The sequence below is a fragment of the Canis aureus genome, chromosome 11 (genome assembly GCF_053574225.1).
Source record: "Canis aureus isolate CA01 chromosome 11, VMU_Caureus_v.1.0, whole genome shotgun sequence".
Classification (NCBI taxonomy): domain Eukaryota; kingdom Metazoa; phylum Chordata; class Mammalia; order Carnivora; family Canidae; genus Canis; species Canis aureus.
Window position 1 is genome coordinate 24,119,028 of NC_135621.1, and position 22,829 is coordinate 24,141,856.

Genomic DNA, 22,829 nt, shown 5'->3' on the forward strand with positions numbered 1-22,829 from the left:
GCCGGCTGTGAGTTCAGGCCATCAGCGTTCAGATGTGCTCAGTTGATGTGATTAACGTGCATTCCACTCAGCATCACACGCGGAGGGGAATGTGGCTGGAGAGCAATTATAATCAAGTTTGAGGAAAGCTGATGGTATTAATGAAAATCATTACACTCCTGGCAGCTAATCCAGGCTAAGGGAGGGGGTGACTCTGTTAGAATTCCATTTTTTTTTTTACTGTTCTGCTTTCAATCGGGAACACTTTCAAATGGCTGGTGGGGGAAAGCTGCCTCTGGGCGTGGCCGGTTTCTGCTAACCTGGGTGGCGGTGGTGGCCCTTGCAGGGGATGTCGCAGGCAGGGGAGGACAGCTCGGGGTGGCCTGCCTCCCCCAGCCGCCCCCGGAACCTTCCTGGGGTCGTTCCTCCTCCTATCTTCCCATCCGTCTGTCCTTCTTGGAAAGGCTGGTCAGGCTCTCTGCCAAAGAGCACCTGCCGGGTGCCAGGGTCCCGGCCCCCTCTCGAGCCCCGGACCTGCCCAGCTCACTTCCGGCTCTGTGCTCCCCGTCTTCCACAGACCCGAATCTGGAGTCCCGCGAGGGCCTGTCCGATCCTCTCCCACCCCACCCCGCTCCTCCCAACCGCATGCCATGGCTCAGCCCTGCAGCCCCTCCCCAGATGCAGCCCTGTGCCCTGGCCCCTGTCCTGCACTCCAGGCACCCTCTGTGCCTTTGTGCACCCTGTCCCTCGCCCAGAGCACCTTCCCTTCCTCATTCGCCCATCAGCTCCTCCGAATCTAGTCATCTCCTGCCTCGGTTTCCCTAAGAAGCACCCTCCCAGTCTCCTTGCCACCACCAGGGCCATCGGTCTGGCCCTCTGTGCTCCCTTGGCTAATCTCTCCACTCATGTGTGTTTATGTCTGGCCTCCCCATCACAGCCACCGGTCCCCAAGAAGGTGCCTGGTTCCCCCACCCCTGTGGCCAGCATGTGCCCTACGCTCCTGACACCTCCAGGCTGTGGGCATCTGAGACCAGCCTGCCCCTCGCTCCCCTGCGCTCCCACCCAGGACCACTCCAAGGGCATCTCGGGCACAGCCCACCAGCCAGTGTCACATGCTTCGCCTTGTACCCAGCCAAGATGTTCCGACAGAGGACAGCTCTGCCTTCTGGAAAGTTTGTCCTCTGGAGTTTCCCTATCTCCGTTCTCCAGCACGGGGCGGGGGGGGGGGGGGGGCGGGGGGCGGCCTCTGACTGCCCGGCAGCCATTCGATGGGAAGGCGTAATGGGCACTCGGTGGGCAGCACTGGTGTCCTCCCGAAGCATGCAGTGTCACCCATCACGCACACCTGTGCAGGGACAAGACAGCTGTGGGGCTTGGCACAGGTGGAGGTTGGTGCCTGGCTTCTCCGGCTCCCTCTGAAAACCCTCCTCCAGGGGAAATGAGTTTGGGTCCCACCTCTGCCGCTTAGTGGCTCCGTGACCCCCCCACCCCCCAGAAGTTTCCCGAAGCTCTCTGAGCTTGGCAGCATCGTGGAGGGGGAGGGATGCTATTCGCATCCCCCAGCAGGCCGTGTAGAGACCCAGCTCTGCAGCTGGTGCTTTTCTAGGCGCAGGGATTTGCCCTATAGCTCAGCTGGTCTATTGCTCTGTAACCAGTGGCCACACATTTGGGGCTGAACTAGTAAAATCTGCTCTCTGGAGACGGTTCTGGAGGTCAGAGTTCTCACTCATCTCCCTGGGCGAAAACCAAGGTCTGGGCAGGGCCGTGCTCCTTGCTGGAAGTCCTAGGGGAGGCCCCGGGTCCCGCTCACTTGGAGGCTGAAGAACCTGGTTCGTTGAGTTTGTAGGACTGAGGTCCCGTTTCCTTGCTGGCGGTCAGTGGGGGGGCTGATCCAGGTTCTGGGAGGGCTGGGGGCACTGCATCCCTGGCTCCGGGGCCTTCCTCCTTCCCCAAGGCCGGCGATGGAGGGCGAGGCCCTCCCACCCTCGTGACCTCTCCTTCTCCTGCCATCCCGCCCCCAGCCAGGAAAGGGTCTCTGCCTTTAAGGACTCTTAGGATTAAATTAAACCCACTTGCATAACCTGAGATAATCTCCTCGTTTCAAGGTTCGTGCCTTGAACAGCATCAGCAAAGTCCCTTTGGCCAGGTGAGGCGACCCACTTACAGGGTCTCGGGATTTGGGTGCGGGTGCTGCTGGGGGCTGTTATCTGGCATCCACACGCGGTGCAGAGGGGGGACCCGCAGCCCTCGTGTTCCAGCGAGGGGAACGCAATACAGCCATAAATTACAACCTGAATGAGACACGTTAAGATGTAGGCAAGAGCCTTGGAGAGAAGGGGTGGGGAGGCTCCCTCGTCCTGGGGGCCCATGGATGGACACATGGACAGACACACAGACGGTGGCCTCGACTCTGGCAGGAGGCGCCCAGGGCAAGCTGAGAGAGGCACGGCAGGGGGAGGAGGGGGCGGGAGGACGGGCGGCCGCCTAAGCCCAGGGTCCCGTTTCTGATGAATAGGTCTGGGAGGGGGCTGGCCAGGCAGTGTCCAGGGGAGCCCTCTGGACCCACCGAGGCCTCAGAGCTCCCAGCCTGGAGCTAGGCGCTATAGCACTGAGCCGGGGTGGTCTAAGGGATCAGAATCGCGAGCAGTCCCGCATCCAGTGTGTGCTTTGTCAAAGGCATTATTTCTTGCAGAAACTACAAGACTTCGGGGCTGCCCCTGGTGGGTGGAATGGTCAGGTGTGGGGGGGCAGGGGTCTGCCTGGGGAAGCCCCCAGAGCCTCCATCATCTTATCTCAGGCCTTGTCCAGCTCTTAGGGGTTCCAGCTCTGCAGCAGGATGGAGGAAGATTCCAACCCCAGCTCTGCCTTGGAGAGCTGGTGACATGGAGGGAGGTCGTGACCACTCTAGGCGCAGGTTCCCCCCACGTACGGTTATGACAATAAGATCTGCCTCACTTGATGGTCTGAGCAACATTTGCTGCGCACCTGGGGAGATGTCAATGCCCCAAACCGGCCTGTGCCCATGGGCAGGAGGCAGACATTAGCTACCTGAGGGGATGAGTAGCTACAAGACAGGTCACCACCCTGAGCCCACCAGGGAGCGTGGACAGCTTCCTGAGCTGGGATCAGAGGATGGATGGACGTTAAACTAGGAGGGGAGAGAGCACCTGGGGGGCTCAGCGGTTGAGCATCTGCCTTTGGCCCAGGGTGTGATCCCAGGGTCCTGGGATCAAGTCCCACATGGGGCTCCCCTCAGGGAGCCTGCTTCTCCCTCTGCCTGTGTCTCTGCCTCTCACTCTCTCTCTCTCTATGTCTCTCATGAATAAATAAATAAAATATTTTTTAAAAACTGGGAGGGGAGGAGGGCAAGAGAAAGGAAAAGCATTGCAGACAGAGGGAACCATATGTGCAAATGTCCTGGGAGTGGGAAGGAACCTAAAATGCTCAGGAAGAGAAAAGCTCAGAAAACAGAGGGGGGCAGGATGTGTGACGCAGCTGTGGGCAGGGCCCAGTTCCCACAAAGCCCTAGGCAGAGGCTCAGCATGAGGTGACCGCTTGTCTGGGGGGACTCAGGGCAGGCCCATTTATACCCGTTAGGCCAACTTCATTATTGATAGCTCTCCCTTGTACAGGGAGAGTAAACTCATGTAAACTGCCAGTTTGCATCCTAAGTCTGGGGAGGATTTGAGTGTTTATCCTATGAGAGGGTGCTGGGGGGTTTCTGTGGGCAGCTGACACCATTGGGCCCATGCGCAGAAAGGAGCCTGCTGGTGATGGGACCAGGAGGCCCGGTGCGGTGAATGGGGCGGAGCAGGGGCATCAGGAGGTCAGCTTAGCTGCCGGAGCCAGTGGGAGGCGTGTGTGGGGACCGGGGGGCCTCCGGGCTCCCTGGCTTGTGCAAGTGGATGGGTGAAGAGCTTTGGGTGAGGACAGGTTGGCCGCTGGAAGGCCGGGGGCTCCACGCTCGGCCTCCCCGCCTCCTCCTGTCTCCCAGACCCTCTCAGGGACACACACCCTCCAGGCGCACGCCCACGCACACCTGCCTTTGGCGTCAGCAGGGCTCAGGCCGGGCCCGGGGAGGAGGCAGGGGTCGGCTCACCCACCTGGGCGAGGCTCAGCGACCCACAGCCCGAGTAGGCCACCCTCTCCTGCACCCGGCGGCCTGAGGCCCCGGGGTCCAGCACCCTCTCTGCCAACCCGCCCCCCTCCGCCAGGCCAGCCCCGGACCCTGCCCTCCGCAGCAGGAAGGAGGCCGTGTGCGAATCCCCCACGTAGGCCGCTACCGGCACAGCCCACAGCTCCAGACCAACGAAGGTGCCGCGCAGCAGCCCTGACAACGGCTCGCATCACAGGCGATGAACACACATTTGCACGCGCACGTGCGCGGACCAGAAGCCCCCGAGGCGCTCCCGGGGCCACCGCAGGGAGGTCCCTCCGCTGTCTCCGGAGGCTGAGCCCCCGGGGAAGGGGAGTCTGTACAAATCCCAGGGATTGCAACAGTTCGCTCCCCGACCGAGCCTGTTTGTGCAACATGTTCTTGTTGACGCGGCCCTCCTCCGTATGTGGCCCGCTAACCCTCTGTGCGTGTGGGCCGCGGGGGACAGACCAGAAGGCGGGGCAGGGCGGGCACCGTGCTGGTGGCGCCCGGGGACGGGGCTGAGCTGGCCGAGATCCGCGCTGGCTCCCAGGCAGCACTCGGGGGTCCTGGGGGGCACCGGCCTGGCACCAGGACGCCGTCTGAGCGCCCGAGGAAAGCCACTGCTACCTTCCTGGGTAGGGTGCGGTGGGGAGAGGCTCAGCAGGGCCAGATGGATCAAGGGGGCTGCCGGGGCAGCAGGGGGGTTGGGGCTGGAGCTCAGGGAGGCGACAGGCAGGATGCACACCGGGGGGCGGGGGCATGTAGGGTCGGGGTACAGAGCCAGGACACGACTTGCCGACAGGGGGTGCGGACACAGAGGGCAGAGGAGAGTGCAGGGCCCGGGGCACTGGGGCCTTCGGCGGGGGGGTCATCAACCTCTGCTGCAGGTGTGGGGGTGGGGGAGAGCCACCCAGCCCCATAGAGCGCAAAGCACAGAGCAGGGGGGCTGCTGCCCCCGGGAGGGCATCCCTGGTCCTCCTGGATCTCGGTGGACAGGGTGTCCAGTCTCTGAGCTCAGCAGGTGTCACGCGCAGGCTCAGCACCCCTCCCCTGGCCAGGGTGGGGGTGCTCCTGGGGGCAGGGAGGATAACAGATCTTGACTCTTCCAGGATCCATCCCCCCATCTTCCTTCTCCCCCGAGAACAGTCCCTTCTCCTCCTGCCTCTACCCCGGCACCCAGGCCATCAGCAAATCCCACAGCCCTGCCTTGCAGACATCTCCCCTGTCCTCGGCCTGCCCAGCTTCCCTCTCCAGCTGCTCATCTCTCACCTGCTTTTCAGGTGGCCCCCTGCCGACTGGACCCCCCAACCCCGAACCCCAGGACTTTGTACTTGCCCAGGGGCTCTTTAAGGTCTTATTGGCACCACATGATTTCTCCCCCATGGGTGGCTCTATAGCCTCCCATCAACATCAAAGGACCCAGCCACCCGATCTCCTAGCTCGGCCTCAAACCCAGCTCTCGGCCTTCTCCAGATTTCTGGAAGTTTCCAGAAGGTTCTTTCTGGGCTCTCTGCATGGCTGGACTTTGGATGAGGGTTTGGATCAACCAGCCCACAGTGATGCCCCTCCATGCCTGGGCCTGTCGGGAACCAGGGACTCAGGCTTGGGCCCTGCCCTCAAAGGGGGCAAGTCTTCACTAAGGCAGGAAAACTGAACTCTCTGTGCTCCTTTCTATGACAGGAAAGCCCAGGGCTACTTTAGGTAATCAGGGAGGGCTTCCTGGAAAGGGCACCCTGAATGGACCCGGAAGGAGGCACCACCAGGGTGCTGCAAGGCTGAGCAGTGATGGAACGGGGGGCCAGGGGGCGTGAACCAGGAACAGTAATGGAACGGGGGGCCAGGGGGGCGCAGGAACCAGGAACAGTGATGGAATGGGGGGCCCAGGGGCACAGGAACGAGGAACAGTGAGCCCCGCACCATGGCAGACTCTCCCTCCATTATCTCAGTGTTTCCCTGGGAAGCCCTCCCCTCAGCTGCACCTGAGGGCGTGGGGTCCCCCGGGGCCAGGGGACCTTCTGGCAAGTGGCAGATCTAGGGTGCCGGCCGGCGGATCCCCCGTCCTCGCCACAGAGGGTTGCACACCTCCGAGGGCACTGGGGCCGCTGCAGACTTCAGCCAGAAGGAAGACAAAGTCACAGACCTGTTAAGGGTCATTCTCATGCGGGTTGGATACGCCGGGTTCAGATCAATTTGTGGCCGAAAGCTCTGGAAAGGGCATCCTGAAGTACTTTGCGGGTGTGTAGAGCGAGGCCAGGGCCGCCTGAGGCTGGCTGGTGCAGCCCCCACCTGAGCAGGGCCAGGCTGGCTCACCTGCCCCCCCACCCCCACCCCCCAGAGGCGCGGCCCCCACCTGAGCAGGGCCAGCGGTGACAGGGGAGCCGGCTGCCAGCCCCACGCCAGCCCCGTGCCAGGATCCTGACAGTGAAATGATTAGGTCTTGAGCTCTGCTTTAAAAACCTTAATGGATTTCTTTCCACCCCACGAAGCCACCCCTCGGTCTGGGGATGAGTGAGCATCCGTGCCCTACAGCTCCCCCCCGCCCCCCCCGCCCCCCCGCCTCAGCCTCCTGGTCTGGCCACCAGTCCAGAAGAGGGGGCTCCACAGCGTGATGCCTCAGCTCCCTCCGTCTGACTCCCCAAGCGTGTGGCAGTCACCCCGGCGGGTGTCCCTAAGCGCCAGCACTCAGCCTCTGCAAACCGGAGCACACTGGGCCCTCGGCGGGCCTGCAGGATGGGGGCCGCCCTCACCATAGCCTTCTCAGGGGGAGACACCGAGGCACAGATGCCTGTGGGCTCCTCCCCTGGCCCAGGAGCTGCACCCCTACACCCAGCACCGAGGCTTGCACACCCCTGAGGACAGGGTGCTCTTTTTCTTCAGAGTCCGTATGATCCAGCTGCTCTGACCATCCACCGGGTAGGTACAGAGGTCACGCCTCAGGGTGGCCCCTCGCCGTTGGACTCGCCCTGTCCCCGCAGCAGCGTCACTCCCTGCCTGGCCCAGGAGCCTGGAGGGACCAGGTGGGTGGATAAGAGCCACGTGTTCCTTGTAGCACCTGCCATTCCCCGGGCCCCTCCTCCGCGACTAGGGTCATCCTGGGTCCCCCTCACCTGTCAGGGGGGGCGTTAGGAAGTGACATGCTGGGGCCACCTGGCCACTGGACGCCTCTGCCCCAGAGCCTCGTCTCCCCGAGCTCCCCCTACCTCCCTCGCGTCCCGCTCACACTCTGTGCCAGCAAGTCACCATGACAGCAGTAGCAACGGGCTGGGTATTGGGGGTGCCGGGCCTGCCTCCAGCAGCTCCCACCTGTACCTCTGGGAATTATCCCACCGGCCTCTGCGGAACACACCCCGTCCATGCCATTGTCCCACTCAGGAGACCGAGGCCCAGAGAGCTCGGGATACTTGCCCAAGGCCACACAGCTCCCAAGGTGAGGGAACAGAAGGAGTTGCTCTCGCTGGCTTGTGACCAGGAAGCCTGGGGGCCTTTGGGGCCCTGGGAGGAGGGGGACCTTAGGGCACTGAGCCCAGGAGCCGCGCTGGCCCCTCCTCCAGGTGTGTCTGGGACACCCGGATGCTCGGCCTTCCTGATCCGACTCCTCTCTCTGCAGGGCCTGGACTCCCCTCCTCAGCCCTCCTGCCAGGGCAGCTGTTTAAAGGGTCCAGAGGCTCCAGACAGGGCCTGTGCCCTGTCAGGACCCCTATCCCCTGGGTATTCACAGGGGAGAGGCTCCTGGCTCCCTCCCTGGAGTCTGGCAGCTAACGGGTCTGGGCTGAGAGGAAGCTCAGAGCTCTACACTCGGTCCTGCCACCGCCCCTCACAGGTGACCTGGGCAGGTGGCCTGGGCAAGTGGCCCCTGGACCACAGTTCCCCTCTGCAGCCTGTGAGGGCGAAGAGCTGCTATTCTCCGCACACCTACTGTGTGCTGTGCGCCAGGGGTAGCCTTTTCCCATATCCACCCCAAAGATTCCTCCCAGGAGTCCAGTGAGGGGGCGATGCTCCCCTGTCACCAAGGGGGAAGTGAGGAACTGCCCCGGTGCCCAGAGAAGAGGACAGGGGCAGATCCGGCCCTCGCCTTGCTGACTCAGGTTCCCGCCGCCCTCTGGAGCTCTGGGGTCGAGCCCTCCCTTGTTCCCAGATAAACTGCCACCCTTTTATTCTCAGGGCTCCCTGGCTGCACTTGTCCCACCCCCCGGACCCCCTTGTGACCCTGGGGCACACACAAGGAGGGAAAATTCTTTGGAACCAACACTTGACCAGCTTTCCTCTGGCATGGTTGGAATTGGCTGGATGAGTAAGGGATGCACACAATGCATCGAGAATAATTTTTACTTTGCATCTTGAGTGTTGGTCAAGCTTTAGCTTCAAAGTGCAGACTCAATTCACTCACCAGCGTGCAAGACTGCTGCCCTGCATTAGCTCCTTGCCCGCCCCCCTGTCAGCCACCCCAGAATCAGTGTTGTTTGGAAGCAGAGAACGTCTGGGCTGTGCGTGATCCAGCTGCAGAGGCAGCAGAGCCCAGCAGCCTGCCAGGAGGAGGAAGACAGCAGGAACCCTGCCCTGGAGACGTCAGGCATGCTGGGCTGGGTGTGCCCTGCTCTGCTAGGACACAGACCCGCCCATGTGGCCCCTGCTCACTCCTGGGATCCCTTCTGGGGCCTGGACCAGTCTCTGTTACTGGGAGCACAGGTCACAGAATTGGGTCTATGTTTGAATCATGGCCCTACATGACTTTGGGCAAGTGGCTTCATTCCTCTGGGCCTCAGTTTACTTATCTGTAAAAGGGGGGTGGTGACAGTCTTCCAGAGCTATCCTGAGGACTCCAAGAGAGACAATTTGCAAAGTGTTCAATATGGTGCCCTGCCCCCCTACCTGCCACATCCTGACCCTGCCTCGACGAGGCCACCACCTTTCACGCCCTCATAAACCTCCTCGTCTTTGCACACCATGCTCAAAGGAACGCTGGTGAAGGACTTGACAGTAACTGGTGAGTCCACCCCTGTGCATTCCCATTTTGTTCTTTTTTGAGATTTTTGAAATACTACAGGTCCTTTTCATTTCCATATGAATAGTTGGATCAGCCTATCAATTTACACACGCACACATACACACACATGCATGCACACATGTGCTGGGAATTTAACTGGGATGGCATTCAATGTTCAGTGTACAGATTAGTTTGGGTTAGAACCAAAAGCGTGGGCAGCCTGAGTGGCTCAGCGGTTTAGTGCCACCTTCAGCCCAGGGTGTGATCCTGGAGACCCGGGATCGAGTCTCAAGTCGGGCTCCCTGCATGGAGCCTGCTTCTCCCTCTGCCTGTGTCTCTGCCTCTCTCTCACTCTCTGTGCATCTCTCATGAATAAATAAATAAATAAAATCTTAAAAAAGTAAAGAACCAAAAGCTTTACGATGCTGAGGTCCTCATCCATGAACATGGTCTATCTCTGTTTAAAACAGATTTTGTTTGATTTCCTTCAACAATGGTACTTTTCCTGCATGGGAGTCTTGTACATCTTCCATTAGTCATTCCTGGGTACTTTGTTTTTGATACTATTGCAAATGATTTATTAAAATTTCATCTCCTAACTTTGTGGGGGAGGGGGTTATCTAGAAATCCAGCTGGTTTGGGCTTTTTGACCTTGAATCCAGCAATCTTGCTAAACTGATCAGATCTATCAGATTCTGTGTACATTCCTTTGGATCGTCTGTCCTCACAAACCATTCCCTGGTACAAGCTGACAGTGTCATTTCTTTTCTTCCAGTCTTTGTGCTTTCCCTTATTGCAGTGGCTAAACCCTTAATGTTGAACAGATGCGGTGACCCTGGGTCCCATTGACTTGTGCCTGACCTCAGGTGGGGGATGTTTTCAATCCTTCATCATGGAGTATGATGTTCCCTAAAGGTTTCATAGATATTTTGATCAGATGAGAGAAGTTTCTCCTACTCGTAAACCACAAAGCAGTTTGTAAAAATCCTGAACGAGTCTTGAATTGTATCACGTGCAATTTCTACATCCACTGGGCGAACGCCATTATGTCCTACCTTCTTCTAATGCAGTGAATTTTCCTGACTGTCAAATGCCCAATCAGTCTTGCACTTCCAAAGTACCCCAATCATGGTGTATTGTTCTTTGTATAGAGAACCAGATTCTACTTTGCTAACATTTTATTTGGGATTTTTGCATCTTTAACTTTTGGCCTTAAATTGGTCACTCACTTTTCTCGTGTATTAGTTATGTATTGTTGCCCAAATTGTGCCCAAATATCTTGGCTTACTTAAACCAGTAATATTATCTCTAATGGATTCTGTGGGTCAGAAATTCAGATGCAGCATAGCGGGGACCTCTTGTGACTACTATATGATGTCTGGGGCCTCAGCTGTAAGACCCAAAGGCTGGGACAGGGCAGGAATCACATGAGGTCTCAGACACTCACATGCCCAGTGGTCCATGCTGATTGCTGGCTGGGGACCCAGCTTGGGCTTCCTCACAACATGGTGGCTGGATTCCAAGAGCAAGTGTCCCAAGAGTGAGAGAGGGAGAGAAAGAGGGAGACGCATACACTGTATTCTCTTATCCTTTATAGACCAGGCTGGGAAAGTATACACCATTACTTCTGCAGCCCTCCATTGGTCAGAGAAGTGCCCTGGCTCCTCCCAGATTCAAAGGGAGTAAGAAGAGTGTCCACCCCATCATTGTAAGAGGAGCCTGAGGCATGGGGTGAACATATTAGCATATCGCCTTTGGAAAATGCATTCTAACCCTTTTCTTGTTATGTCCTTATCAGATTTAATTATGCACATTCTGCGCTGCTTCCAGAACAAGTAGGGAAATAGTCCCACTTCTTTATTCTGCCTGTAATTTATATCTGACTGGTGTTATTTCTTCCTTGTGTGTTTGGAAGAACTCACCAGGGAGGCCAGCTGGCCTGGAGAGTTCCCTGTGGGAGGGTTTAAGTTCCAGATTAAATTTTTAAAATAGATGTAGGATCATTCAAACTTCCTATTTCTTTTTGGTCAGTTTTGTTCAGTTTTGTTTTTCTAAGAGTCAGGCTGTTTCAACTGGAAATTTTAATTTACTGGCATGAAGAGGGGTTCATAATATCCTTCTTTATTCTTCTTTAAAACGTTGATAAGGTGGGGATGCCTGGGTGGCTCAGATGCTCAGTTAAGCATCTGCCTTTGGTTCAGTTAGTGATCCCGGGTCCTGGGATCGAGTCCCGCATCGAGCTCCTCACAGGGAGTCTGTTCTCCCTCTGCCTATGTCTCTGCCTCTCTCTGTGTCTCTCATGCATAAATAAAATCCTTTTTTAAAAAACCTTGGTAAGGTTTGTAAAGATGTCCTCTTTTTATTCTTGATACTGCTTTTTATTATCTTGATCAGTCATGCTTGCGGTTTGTCAATCTATTAGGCATTTGAAAAATTCTAATGGTTTGTGGATTTTTCACTATTACATGTTTATTTTCTGTTTTGTTATTTTAAGATTCCCCTCTTTTTTCTTTCCTTTTAGTTTCTTTACTTTGTTTTTATTCACTTGTTTGTTTTTTGCCTCTGAAGGTGTATACTTAGATCATTTCTTTTCAGTTTTTCCCCCCAAATGATAAATTTTTAGACTATATTTTTTCCTTTAATTTTTTTTAAATTTATTTTTATTTATTTATGATAGTCACACAGAGAGAGAGAGAGAGAGGCAGAGACACAGGCAGAGGGAGAAGCAGGCTCCATGCACCGGAAGCCCGATGTGGGATTCGATCCCGGGTCTCCAGGATCGCGCCCTGGGCCAAAGGCAGGCGCCAAACCGCTGCGCCACCCAAGGATCCCTATTTTTTCCTTTAAGCACACGTTAGCTGCATCCCATATTTGGGGGATTCATTTTTACCATTGTTTATTTCAAAATATTTCCCCATCTTCATTGTCCAACTCAATGGTTATTTAGAAGAGTTTTTATTGGTTTACAACTGGCGGGGATATTCTAACTGCCTCTGTTAATGGTTTCTGGTTTAATTCCACTGATTTAATGCCAAAGAACTTATGATTTTAATGATTCGAAATTTGTTGAGACTTCCTTTCCAGCCTATCATATAATCTGTTATGGCAAATGTTCCAGGTACACTTGGTAGGAACAAGTGCTTACTTTCACAATGTTCTGTACGTATCAGTGAGATGAGGCTGATCAATCCCATTGTCCAAAATTTTCTGTATCCTGACTACGTCTTTGTCTGCTTATTTGATCAGTTACTGAGAGAAATGCACCGATCTCTCACTAGGATAACGACTCCATCCATCTTTCCTTTTCATTCTGCTCATTTTTCCTTCATTTATTTTGGGCTCGTGTTATGAAGTCCATACACATTTAGAATTGTTTTGTCGTCTTAGCTAATTGACCTTCTATCATTGATCTTGGTTAATCGTCCCTCTTTATCTCTACTTAGGATTTCGACCCTAACCTCTACTTTGCCTGATACTACCATAGCTAACGAAACCTGCTTTCCTCTGATTCGAGTTTGCATGATCTTTTCCGATCTTTCCACTTTCAGCCTATCCTAGAAGTCCTCATAGTTAAGACCTCTCCTCTAAGCAGCACAGACCTGGGTTAAAATTAAACCAGTTAAGGGATGCCTGGGTGGCTCAGCAGTTGAGCATCTGCCTTCAGCTTAGGGTGTGATCCTGGGGCCCCAGGATTGAGTCCCACGTCAGGCCCCATGGAGCCTGCTTCTCCCTCTGCCTATGTCTCAGCTTCTCTCTCTCTCTCTGTGTCTCTCATGAATAAATAAATAAAATTTTAAAAAACAATAAAACTTTAAAATTGTGAGATGATGTCTTTTAATAAAAGTATTTTCTATTGACTCTGGACATCCTGTGTTCTTTTACTCCCTTTCCTTTAAAAAAAAAAAAAAAAAGGATTTTATTTATTTATTTATTTGAGAGAGAGAGGAGCAAGCACACACACCCAGAAGGAGGGAGAGGGACAAGCAGACTCTGTACTGAGCACAGAGCCCAACGGGGCGCTTGATCTCAAGACCCTGAGATCATGACCTGGGCTGAAATCAAGAGTCAGTGGCTTAACCTATTGAGCACCCAGGTGCCCCACTCTTACTTTATTTATTTTAGAAAAATGAATTATTTTTATTCCACTTTCTCCTTTCTATTAGCCTGTCAGTTAAACATTCTTAAATTAGTCTGTTAGTGTTATGTAGAGGTTACACCATGCATTTTTGACTTATCGTAGTCTAATTGAAGGTACTATTTTTACCACTTCCTAGAAAATGCAAAATCGCAAGGGCCTCAGAGCATTTTAACATGATCTGCCCCCAAGTGTACTTTCCTTGTTGCTCTGCTATACTCACACATTTATAGGTTTACCTTTGCTCTTGCCTCTATTCTCCCAGTGTTATTATGTTCCTTTTTCAGTATGCCTGGGATTCACTTTCTCCTGCCTGAAGAGCTTCTTTTACAGCATTTCCTTTCTTGAAGGTCTACTCAACATAAATTCTCTAAGCTCTATTTGCCTGAAAATATCTTTACTTCACTTTTATTTTTGAAAGGTATTTTGATAGGAGGTATAGTTCCAGGTTGGTGGTTATTTTCCACCAGTTTTTGGAGGGGCCAATCTATGGTCTTCTGGAATGCATCATTTTTGTTGAGAAGCCACCTGCCAGTCCTAATGTTGCTCTATTGAAAGTCATGGGTCTCTTTTTCCCTGACTTAGAAGACTTTCTCATTTTCTTTGGTGGTCATCAGTTTTGCGACGACACGCCTCGTGTGGTTTGGAGGTGTGGTCAGGCTCCTTGAATCTTGGTTTGATGTCTTCTATCAGATTCGGAAACTCATTAGAAATTACTCTTCCAAGTAGTGTTTCTGCTTGATTCATCCCCAGATTCCCCTCCTGGGACTCCAATCATGTACACGTTGGATTTTTTTTTTTAATATTTATTTATTTACTTATGATAGAGAGAGAGAGAGAGAGAGAGAGGCAGAGACACAGGAGGAGAGAGAGGCAGGCTCCATGCCAGGAGCCCGACGTGGGACTCGATCCCGGGACTCTAGGATCACGCCCTGGGCCAAAGGCAGGCGCCAAACCGCTGAGCCACCAGGGATCCCCCACGTTGGATTTTTTAACTCATCCCGTGTCCTTTATCATTCCTTCTTTTGTCCCTCTGTGCTTTACTATAATACTTCCCAAACATTATTTTCCAATTAGCTCATTTTCTATCCAGCCTAGCCTACTTTGCTCTCAACCCTCAACTATAGAATTCTTGTTTTCAGTTATCACATTTTTCAGACCCAGATTTTCCATTTGCTTCTTTTTTGTGTTTTCCAGCTTCGGGTTGAAATTCTCTGCATTGTCATCTATTTTCTTGAACATACTAACTGTAATAATACTGACATCTACATCAGATCACACTAATATTTGCATAGCCAGTGGGTCATTTCTTTTGTCTGCATTTTTTTCCTCCTCTTCCTGTTGCTTCAAGCCTGGGCATTTTTAGAAAAGATTTTATTCATTTATTTGACAGAGAGAGAGAGAGAGCACAAGCAGGGGGATTAGAAGGCAGAGGCAGAGGGAGAAGCAGCTCCTCACTGAGTAGGGAGCCTGATGTGGGACTTGATCCCAGGACCCTGAGACCATGACCTGAGCCAAAGGCAGAGACTCAACCAGCTGAGCCACCCAGGTGCCCCAAGCCTGGGGATTCTCTTTAATGAATGTTGAACATTGGACACAAACTTGTAGGGATATAATTCTAGGTAGGCAGTGATTTTCTTTCGGCTCTTTAAAGATAATGTTAAAATTCTTTCAAGAGGGTTTAGCTTCTGAAGGCATTTAGGTGACAGCGAGGTAACTGTAAGTCTTTCTTGGGGATGCTCACCTCTGACTAAGCTTTATTCTTTGGGGATAGCTAACTTCAGGATCCTGCTGAGATGATGGCATTTCCCCCTCCTCACTGGTCCCCAAACTCCAATATTTTTTTCCCACCACCACAAATCTGTGCAAAGTTCTGCTAAGATTTTCAGGATGTTGGCAGCCACTTTGTGCTGGGCTCATTCTGCTAAGGAAATGGCAAGTTTTTCAAAGGGGAGATGGACAGAGCACAGGGCTCCCTCCTCTGTGCTTTGCTTCTGGAACCTAAACCCTCAAGTCCTTTATGGCCTGCTAGCTGTCAGTCCCAAACTTCCTCTCCCAGCCCCAGGAGGTTTCCAAAAGCTCCAAGAGATGCCAGTTTCTACTCAGCCCCTTGGCCTCTTGGAACCACTGCCTACAAATGGGCAGGTGACTCTGGGGAAAGAGCAGGGTGGACAATCAACCTCACGTAAATGAGCTTCCCTTCTCTCTGGGATCTTGGCTCCTTCAGTCCTGGATATCCTGTTGCTCTTTCACATCTCAAAACAGATGTTTCCTGCATTTTATCTCACCTTTCTCCTTGTTAGGGCAGGAAGAAGGTCAGGCAAGAGGCGATGCTGGTGGCAGCAGAGATGGCAGCAATAGAGAGACGTGCTGATTTATTTGAGGGGGGAGGAGTCAGTGGGGAACGCAGATTGTCCCTTGGGATACCGAGCACATATTCAGTAATGCCAGGCTGATGCTCCCACCCAGGCTCTGACAGCCATCTCCCCTGGGCACCCAAACCTCCCTGTCCATCCTCCCCATTAGAGCCTTGACCACTCTATGGTCATCATCCATGTCCTTGTCCACTTCCCTCAAAGGCAGGGGCTTTTTCTGCTTGTTCCTATGTTCCCCCACTGTTGCCTAGCAGGGAGATGGTCACAGGGAATAAATTAACTAAAGAAATGTGAATTTGGTTAATAATGAGCAATGCTGAAACTAGAGTTTCCTGGGTCCAGAGGCACCTGGGACCTACTGCCCTGCACCCAGTTGGGCTCGAGCGGGGCGGTGGGTTTACTGGGTTTCCACTAGAGGTGCTCCCTAGGCCCCAGGCCATCTGTTCCTCTGGCAGCTGGCGCGCCTGCACCCAGCTCTAACTGGGTCACTGGACGAGTCCCAAGGTTCTTCCCAAGGCTGATGCCTGGGCTCCTGGCTGTCTCTGGCCCTCACTTGATCCTGGCCAAGCCACATTCTCCCCGCCCCTCCGCTGTCTCAGGTCAGAGCAGGTGCGTGCTGGAGGTGGGCCTCTCCCTGGCAGTGGAAGGGCAGGAGTTGACAGTAGCCTAGAGGTAGGTAAATACTGATTGTTATGACTTGGCCCTCCCTTGGCCCTGGGGTGGGTGCAGGATTTAAGCCAACAACAGGACAATCCCTTGCACCCCCCACTGGAGCACCCGCACCCCCACTGTGCCAACCCCCCTCCCAGCTGCCCCCTGCTCCTTTCTCCACACCACATGGGAAAGAGCTGGTCCAGTAAGTGCCACACCCCTCTGACTTTGGGACAAAAGTTCCTGCAGGGCAGGGTCTGCGGGACAGAGGCACTCCCGGGAGAGAGCCGGCTGGTGACAGTGTGGGCAGAAGCTGCCTTCCCAGGAGCCGTTTGTTGGTTTCAGATGGAGATTTTCTGTCCTGCTGTGGATGGGTTTGGGCAGAGAGGTGGGGTCAGAGAAGGGGGGATACAGGGTTGTGTGGGCAGGTAATGGGGCTGGGGTATCAGACACTAGGATCTGGTTCTCTCAAAGCTCCAGAAGCTTCTGGCGCTACAGCCAAGCTCCTAACCACTACCCATTGCCTCCCCCAGATCCTGGCCCCCAATAGACTCCTATTCCCCCCTCAAAACTATAAGGCTGCCTCTTCTGGGAAGCCTTCCCATTCCTCCTGAGTAGAGGCCATCCTTTCTCTAGACTGCCTCCCTGCTCAGTTTCATGCTGGGTGAGCTGTCCTTGCATCTGTTTGCCCCGCACCCAGACCTGAGCATCATGGGGGCAGTCTGATTCACCTGGGCCAGCCCCACCCCCAGCTCCCAACACCCAGCATGGGGTCAGGCTCAGAGCTGGGGCTCCCAGGAGTCCTTGTGGAAGGGGAGAGGCTGGAGGAAGGGCAGGGGAAGGGGAGACTTTGCAGCCTGTCATTGGACATCTGATTTATTCATTTCAGCCAACCCCCTGACAGTGGTGGGGTGGGGTGGGGGGCACAGGGCATGTAAGTGCCACCAGGAAAACTAACAGCGAAGCAGGTAGGGCGGCCCAGGTGGCGGAGGGTGCTGGGGGTGGCTGCGGGTGTCACCCACCGCGGACCTGCAGGAGGCGCTGGCTCGAGCCTGCCAGGGTGGCTGGGCGCCAACACCCTAGGACAGATCCTGAAGCTGACTGAGGCACCCCCCTCCCAGGGCAGGCAGCCTGTGCGGCCACACAAGGCTGGGCGGCCCCCCGAGTGCTGGCTGAGGCTGGAAGAGAAGCCCGGATGCCCTCTGGCTGCTGCCCCCGGGGAGGCGAACCCCCAGACCTTGTCCAGCCGGGACTGGCAAGTGGAGCCTCGCAACGCATCCCACGGAGATTTCCATCTCAGCTGCCCTGCCCCAATCCTCCTCGTGGGCAGGAGGAAGGGGGGGCCAGACCCCAGCAAGCCCACACCCAGGCCTCCCTGTCCGACCCTCTCTGCACCCCTGCAGGCTGAGAAACAGGAAGGCCGAGCTGCGGCCTGGGCCTCGGGTCTCTCCAAGACATGGAGGAACTAATCAGGCGGGAAGCGGCTGCCAAGCACAGCCACGGGCTGCATAAACTCACAGGCTCCCCGCCCCGGGCACACAGATACAGCCCTCGAAGACCGAGACACCGTGTCACTCCCGAGAGGTGGCCCCAGCCGACCCCAATTATCTCCCTGCCACCGGCCCCAGGAGCAATTCCAAGCCAGGTGCTTACTGGCACCTATCCTCAGGGGGCTCGACGCAGACCCTGCCCGAGAAAGGTGCCCCACCAGGAGCGCCAGAGCCAGGGGCCGGCCGAGGGGCCCAGGATGGAGTGGGGACCTGTCCCCTGCCGTGTGGGGAGCCCTGGCGTCAATTCTGGTACGTGGGACTCTGGGAAAGCTCACTGGTGGTGCGGTCCGAGGTACTGGCTTGACTGAAGGCCCATTCCTGCCACATACCAGCTGGGACTTGACACACCCCAGCTCCTCTGCCCGAGCCTCGGTGCTCTCATCTGTAAAATGGGCTCCCACTTGTGTCACCGCCTTGTCCTGAGCGTCAGCTTCAGCTGGTGAAGGGGCTCCTGACCCTGCCCACCCAGGAGCCCTAACTTCAGGTGGCGGGTGGCTGTGTCTGTAAGAGCAGCTGAGGGTGTGTCTCATGTTAGGACTTTATGAAGGAAACGACGTATTTTGAAGATGTCTGCTCTAGAGCAAGAATGACGTATACGGCTTAGGAGGCCACTAACTGATATTCTCATAAATATATGTGACATCCTGTTGTAGTTGGGCATAGGTACAAACAACAGGAAATAGGAATAATAATAAATAGGGACGCCTGGGTGGCTCAGTGAGTTAAACATCTGCCTTTGGCTCAGGTTGTGATCCGGGGTCCTGGGATCGAGTCCTGCATCAGGCTCCTGGCAGGGAGCCTGCTTCTCCCTCTGCCTCTCCCTGCTGCTCCCCCTGCTTGTACTCTCTCTCTCTCTCGCTCTGTCAAATAAATAGATAAAATCTTTTTTAAAAGAAGAAGAAATAATAATAAAATAATAATAAATCTCTAGCCTCTGCTTTCCCTCCCCATGGAGGGATTGGGGAAACGGCTCAGCTAAGAGAAGTACTTCTAGGTCAAAAGCGAGGCCGCTCTATTCTGTGTCCAGAGCCCCGGTAGTTGCGTCCTCCATCAGGATCCTGGCTTTTCACTGCGGAGAACATCATCTGGGCGCTCGGTCAGTCGGTCAGTCGCAGCTGTTCACATGGTCTCCACCAGCCACATCGCTGGGAGGCTGGCCTCCCCTAATGGACTTCTGCTGAATGCCTGCCCCCCGATCTAAGGCATCGGGAGTGACCTGGACGCTCTGCATTGGCGCAGCTGCTGTCTGAGGCCTGTGCTGGGCGCCGAGCACTTAGCAGCAGAAGCTTTTGATGTGAAGAGTAATTTCCGGGCAAGCCTGCACTATAAGCAGCTCCCCTAATGCACGCAGGTTTTGAACACCTATCCCCAGTACCGGATTCTCAAATCAGATATTATCGACTATAACCATCTCAAATCTTTGTGGCTGAAAATAACAACCATTTACTTTGCTTGTGACGCCGCAGGTTGCCTGAGAAGTTCTGGGTCTGGGTCAGCTCAGCTTATTTCTGTTGGGCTCTCTCATGCGTCTGTGGTCAGCTGGCAGGTTGGCTGGTGATAGAATGATCTGGATGGGGACCCCTGGGTGGTTCAGTGATTGAGAGTCTGCCTTAGGCTCAGGGTGTGATCCCGGGGTCCTGGGATCAAGTCCCCCATGGGGCTCCCCACGGGGAGCCTGCTTCTCCCTCTGCCTGTGTCTCTGCCTTTCTCTGTGTGTCTCTCGAGAATAAATAAATAAAATATCTAAAAACAAAAACAAAAACAATGATCTAGGAAGGCCTGACTCACATGACCGCTGGTTGGCAGGCTGCTGGTTGGGGCACCTCGGTTCCTCGATGTGGCCTCTCTGGCAGGTGATCTGGGGCTAATTCACCAGGTGCAACATGAGGGAAGGAAGCCCCCAGCACACATGTGCTTTCCAAGCCTCTGCTTGCATCACACTTGCTAATGTCCCTTTGGCCAAAGCAAGTCCCATGGGCAAGCCCAGCTCTGGTGAGGGAGGACTACCCACCCAGATCAAGGGATGAGGAAGGGGACGTATAGGTGGCTGTTTTGGTGATCGAAGATCATTATTATTTCTATGATGAAGGTAGGACTCATTATAGAAAAATAGGAGAAGTGGGAGGTGAGCCAGCTTCTCGAGTGGCCATGGGCCTCCTGTCTTTGTCGGTTGGTGTTGGGGTGAGGGGGACACATGCTCACAACGCCCAGCCAAGGTGCCATTGAAAGCCAGCCAATATTACCAAGCCAGTCTGAAAAGGCCGCATGCTGTATGATGTCAGCTCTATGACATTCTCAAAAAGGCAAACCTATGTTGACACTAAAACGACCAGTGTTTGCCAGGGGGCGGGGGTGGGGAGGGAGCACAGAGGGTTTTTAGGGCAGCAGACTACTCCGTGTGCTCCCGTAATGGTGGATGCACATCACTGTACGTTTGTCTGCACCCATAGCAGGTTCAACACCAGGAGCGAACCCTCATGGGCTTTGCCACCAAAATGGATGGCACTGGGTGCTGTGTCCATGTAGCTTTATCAGTTGTGACTAATGTCCACTCAGGGTATTGATGATGGAGGGGGCTATGCATGTGAGGGGGCTGGGCGCATACGGGAAATCTCTGTACTTTCCACTTAATTTCCTGTAAACCTAAAATGTTCCAAAAAGTAACACCTATTTAAAAAAAAATAACCAAAAACCCGACCAGCTCCACTCTGAGAGAGGATCTGATGTGAGGTGAGGAGGCTGTGCTGGGCAGTCAGGAGTGAGCAGTGAGCAGAGGGTGAATCGGGAGAGAGGAAGGAGCTAGAGGGGAGGGTCTCAGAGTGCTGGAGACCCGAGACGCCTGGTACGACCTCCAGCCCCTTCACAATGGGGAAACTGAGTCACAGATGCCCAGGATAGCCGAGGGGAGGGAAGGGGGTGGCCTCTTCCATCTTCTAGCTGCCTCCCTCTCTGTGACCTTGGGGTGGGGCCCTTGACCTCCTGGGGTCGGGTCTCCTGTCTGTAAGGTGGGTCCATTCTCTGTCCTCCCATCCTAGGGTTGAGGGAAGGATTTAGTGAAATGATTTGTGTGAAACACAACCAGGTCTGGCGTGCAGGGCGTGCTTAGGGACACACTGTTTTTTTGTTTTTCGTTTTTTTTTTTTTAATTTAAATTCAATTAATTAACATATAAAGTGCATTATTAGTTTCAGAGGTAGAGGTCAGTGAGTCATCGGTTGCATAGAACAGCCAGTGCTCATCCCATCCCCTGCCTCCTCATGCCCGTCCCCCAGTGACCCCGTCCCCTCACCCCCCTCCCCTCCAGTGACCCTCAGTTTGTCTCCTATGATTGAGAGACTCTTATTGTTTGTGTCCCTGTGATTTCATCTTGTTTTGTTTTCCCCTCCCTGTTCCTATGATCCTCTATTTTATTTCTTAAATTCCACATGAGTGAGATCGTATGATAATTGTCTTCCTTTGACTTATTTCGTTCAGCCTAAAACCATCCACTTCGTCGCAAATGGCAAGATCTCATCTTTTGATGGCTGAGTAATATTCCATTGCATATACACATACACCCCACATCTTCTTCATCCATTTATTGTTGCTGCCGCCACTTGAACACAGGCCTCCCGTCTCCCAGCCCCGAGCTTCTTCTGTGGCCATGGGGCGGCTCCTGGCAGCACAAGTCCTCAGGCCTGGGGCCCTCTATTTGAAAATCTCACATCTGCCTCTCTTGGGAGTGAAGCCCCCGTGTTGAGGCCGCAGGTTGATGGGGGGCTTCCGTGTGCTGGTGCGGGAGGCTGGGGGCAGAGGGGCGGCTTGCAGAATGCAGCCGGTTCACAGATGTCCCCATTAGATGTTAGCATCGTGGTCACTCGGGGGGGGGGGCTTGCGGTCCACGCAGGGGCCAGTCCCAGCTCTGCTGTGTGACCTTCGGACATCCTTTAGCTTCCCCGTGCCTCAGTGGTCTCTGGAACATGGGCCTGACAATCAGCTCCACTCAAAGGCCCTGTGAGGACAAATGGTAGCTCCTTAAAGCAGTGGGAGAAGCACCCCACCCATGGTGGGTGCTGGAAGGAGTCCGTTTTATCCTTTTATTATTATCGCTGCTCCTTAAAAACCATCATCCGTTCCTTCATGCTCTCGTTGGAGCGAGTCCTGCAAGTCTCTGGGTTACAAGCTGATCCGGACCAGCATCTGCTCCCAGAGAGCTCCCCCTGGGCCCCTGGGGCTGAGACATAGGGAGCCCGGGGCTGGAAGGGGCCTCAGATGAGTCGACTCACGTCCACGTGTGACCCTGTGCAGGTGGCTCCCCTCCTGAAGCTCAGTTTCCCATCTGTGCGGTGGGTGGGACTCCCACATCCCTTTATCTGACACTCGCACCTCATGCCAAGGGACATGGGACGGCGCGGCAGGAATCTGGGGCAGCAGTGCTAAGAGCCCTGCAGAGGGTGCTTGGGGAAGGCTCAGCCAGGCACAAGACCCCTGAGCTGGACCCAGAGACATGAGACCCCAAGGTCCCTTTCTGCAGATCTGAAGGCTCGGTCTATACCTGCTGGGAGCCGTGTAGACGCCCAGCTGCCCGAGGCCTGGGGAGGGCACCCCTAGGGTGCCATCTGCGAGAGCAAAGTCTTGAGGCACGAGCACTTCTCTCTGGCTTTACTCAATTTTCACAGAGATCATCCTTTTTAGGATCCACCTGGGGCCAAACTGCTCAATTTCTTAAAAGCCAGGAAGAATGAGGGACCAATGATTCTAATGTAGCCCTCGGGCGCCGCGGGAATGAGGCTGCCCCCTGCAGAGGATGGCCTCAGAGACCCGGGAAGTGTTTGTGTGTGTGTGTGCATACGTGTGTGAGCTCACGGATGTGAGTGTGTTCACCCATGCGAGTGTGTGAGTGCACACATGTGATTTTTAGTGTGTGACTGCACATACATGAATGTGAATATATGCGCGTGCACACATGTGAAATGTCCATGCACATAGGTAGGTGTGAGTGTGAGAGTCGACATCTGTACATGCGAGCCCACCTTCT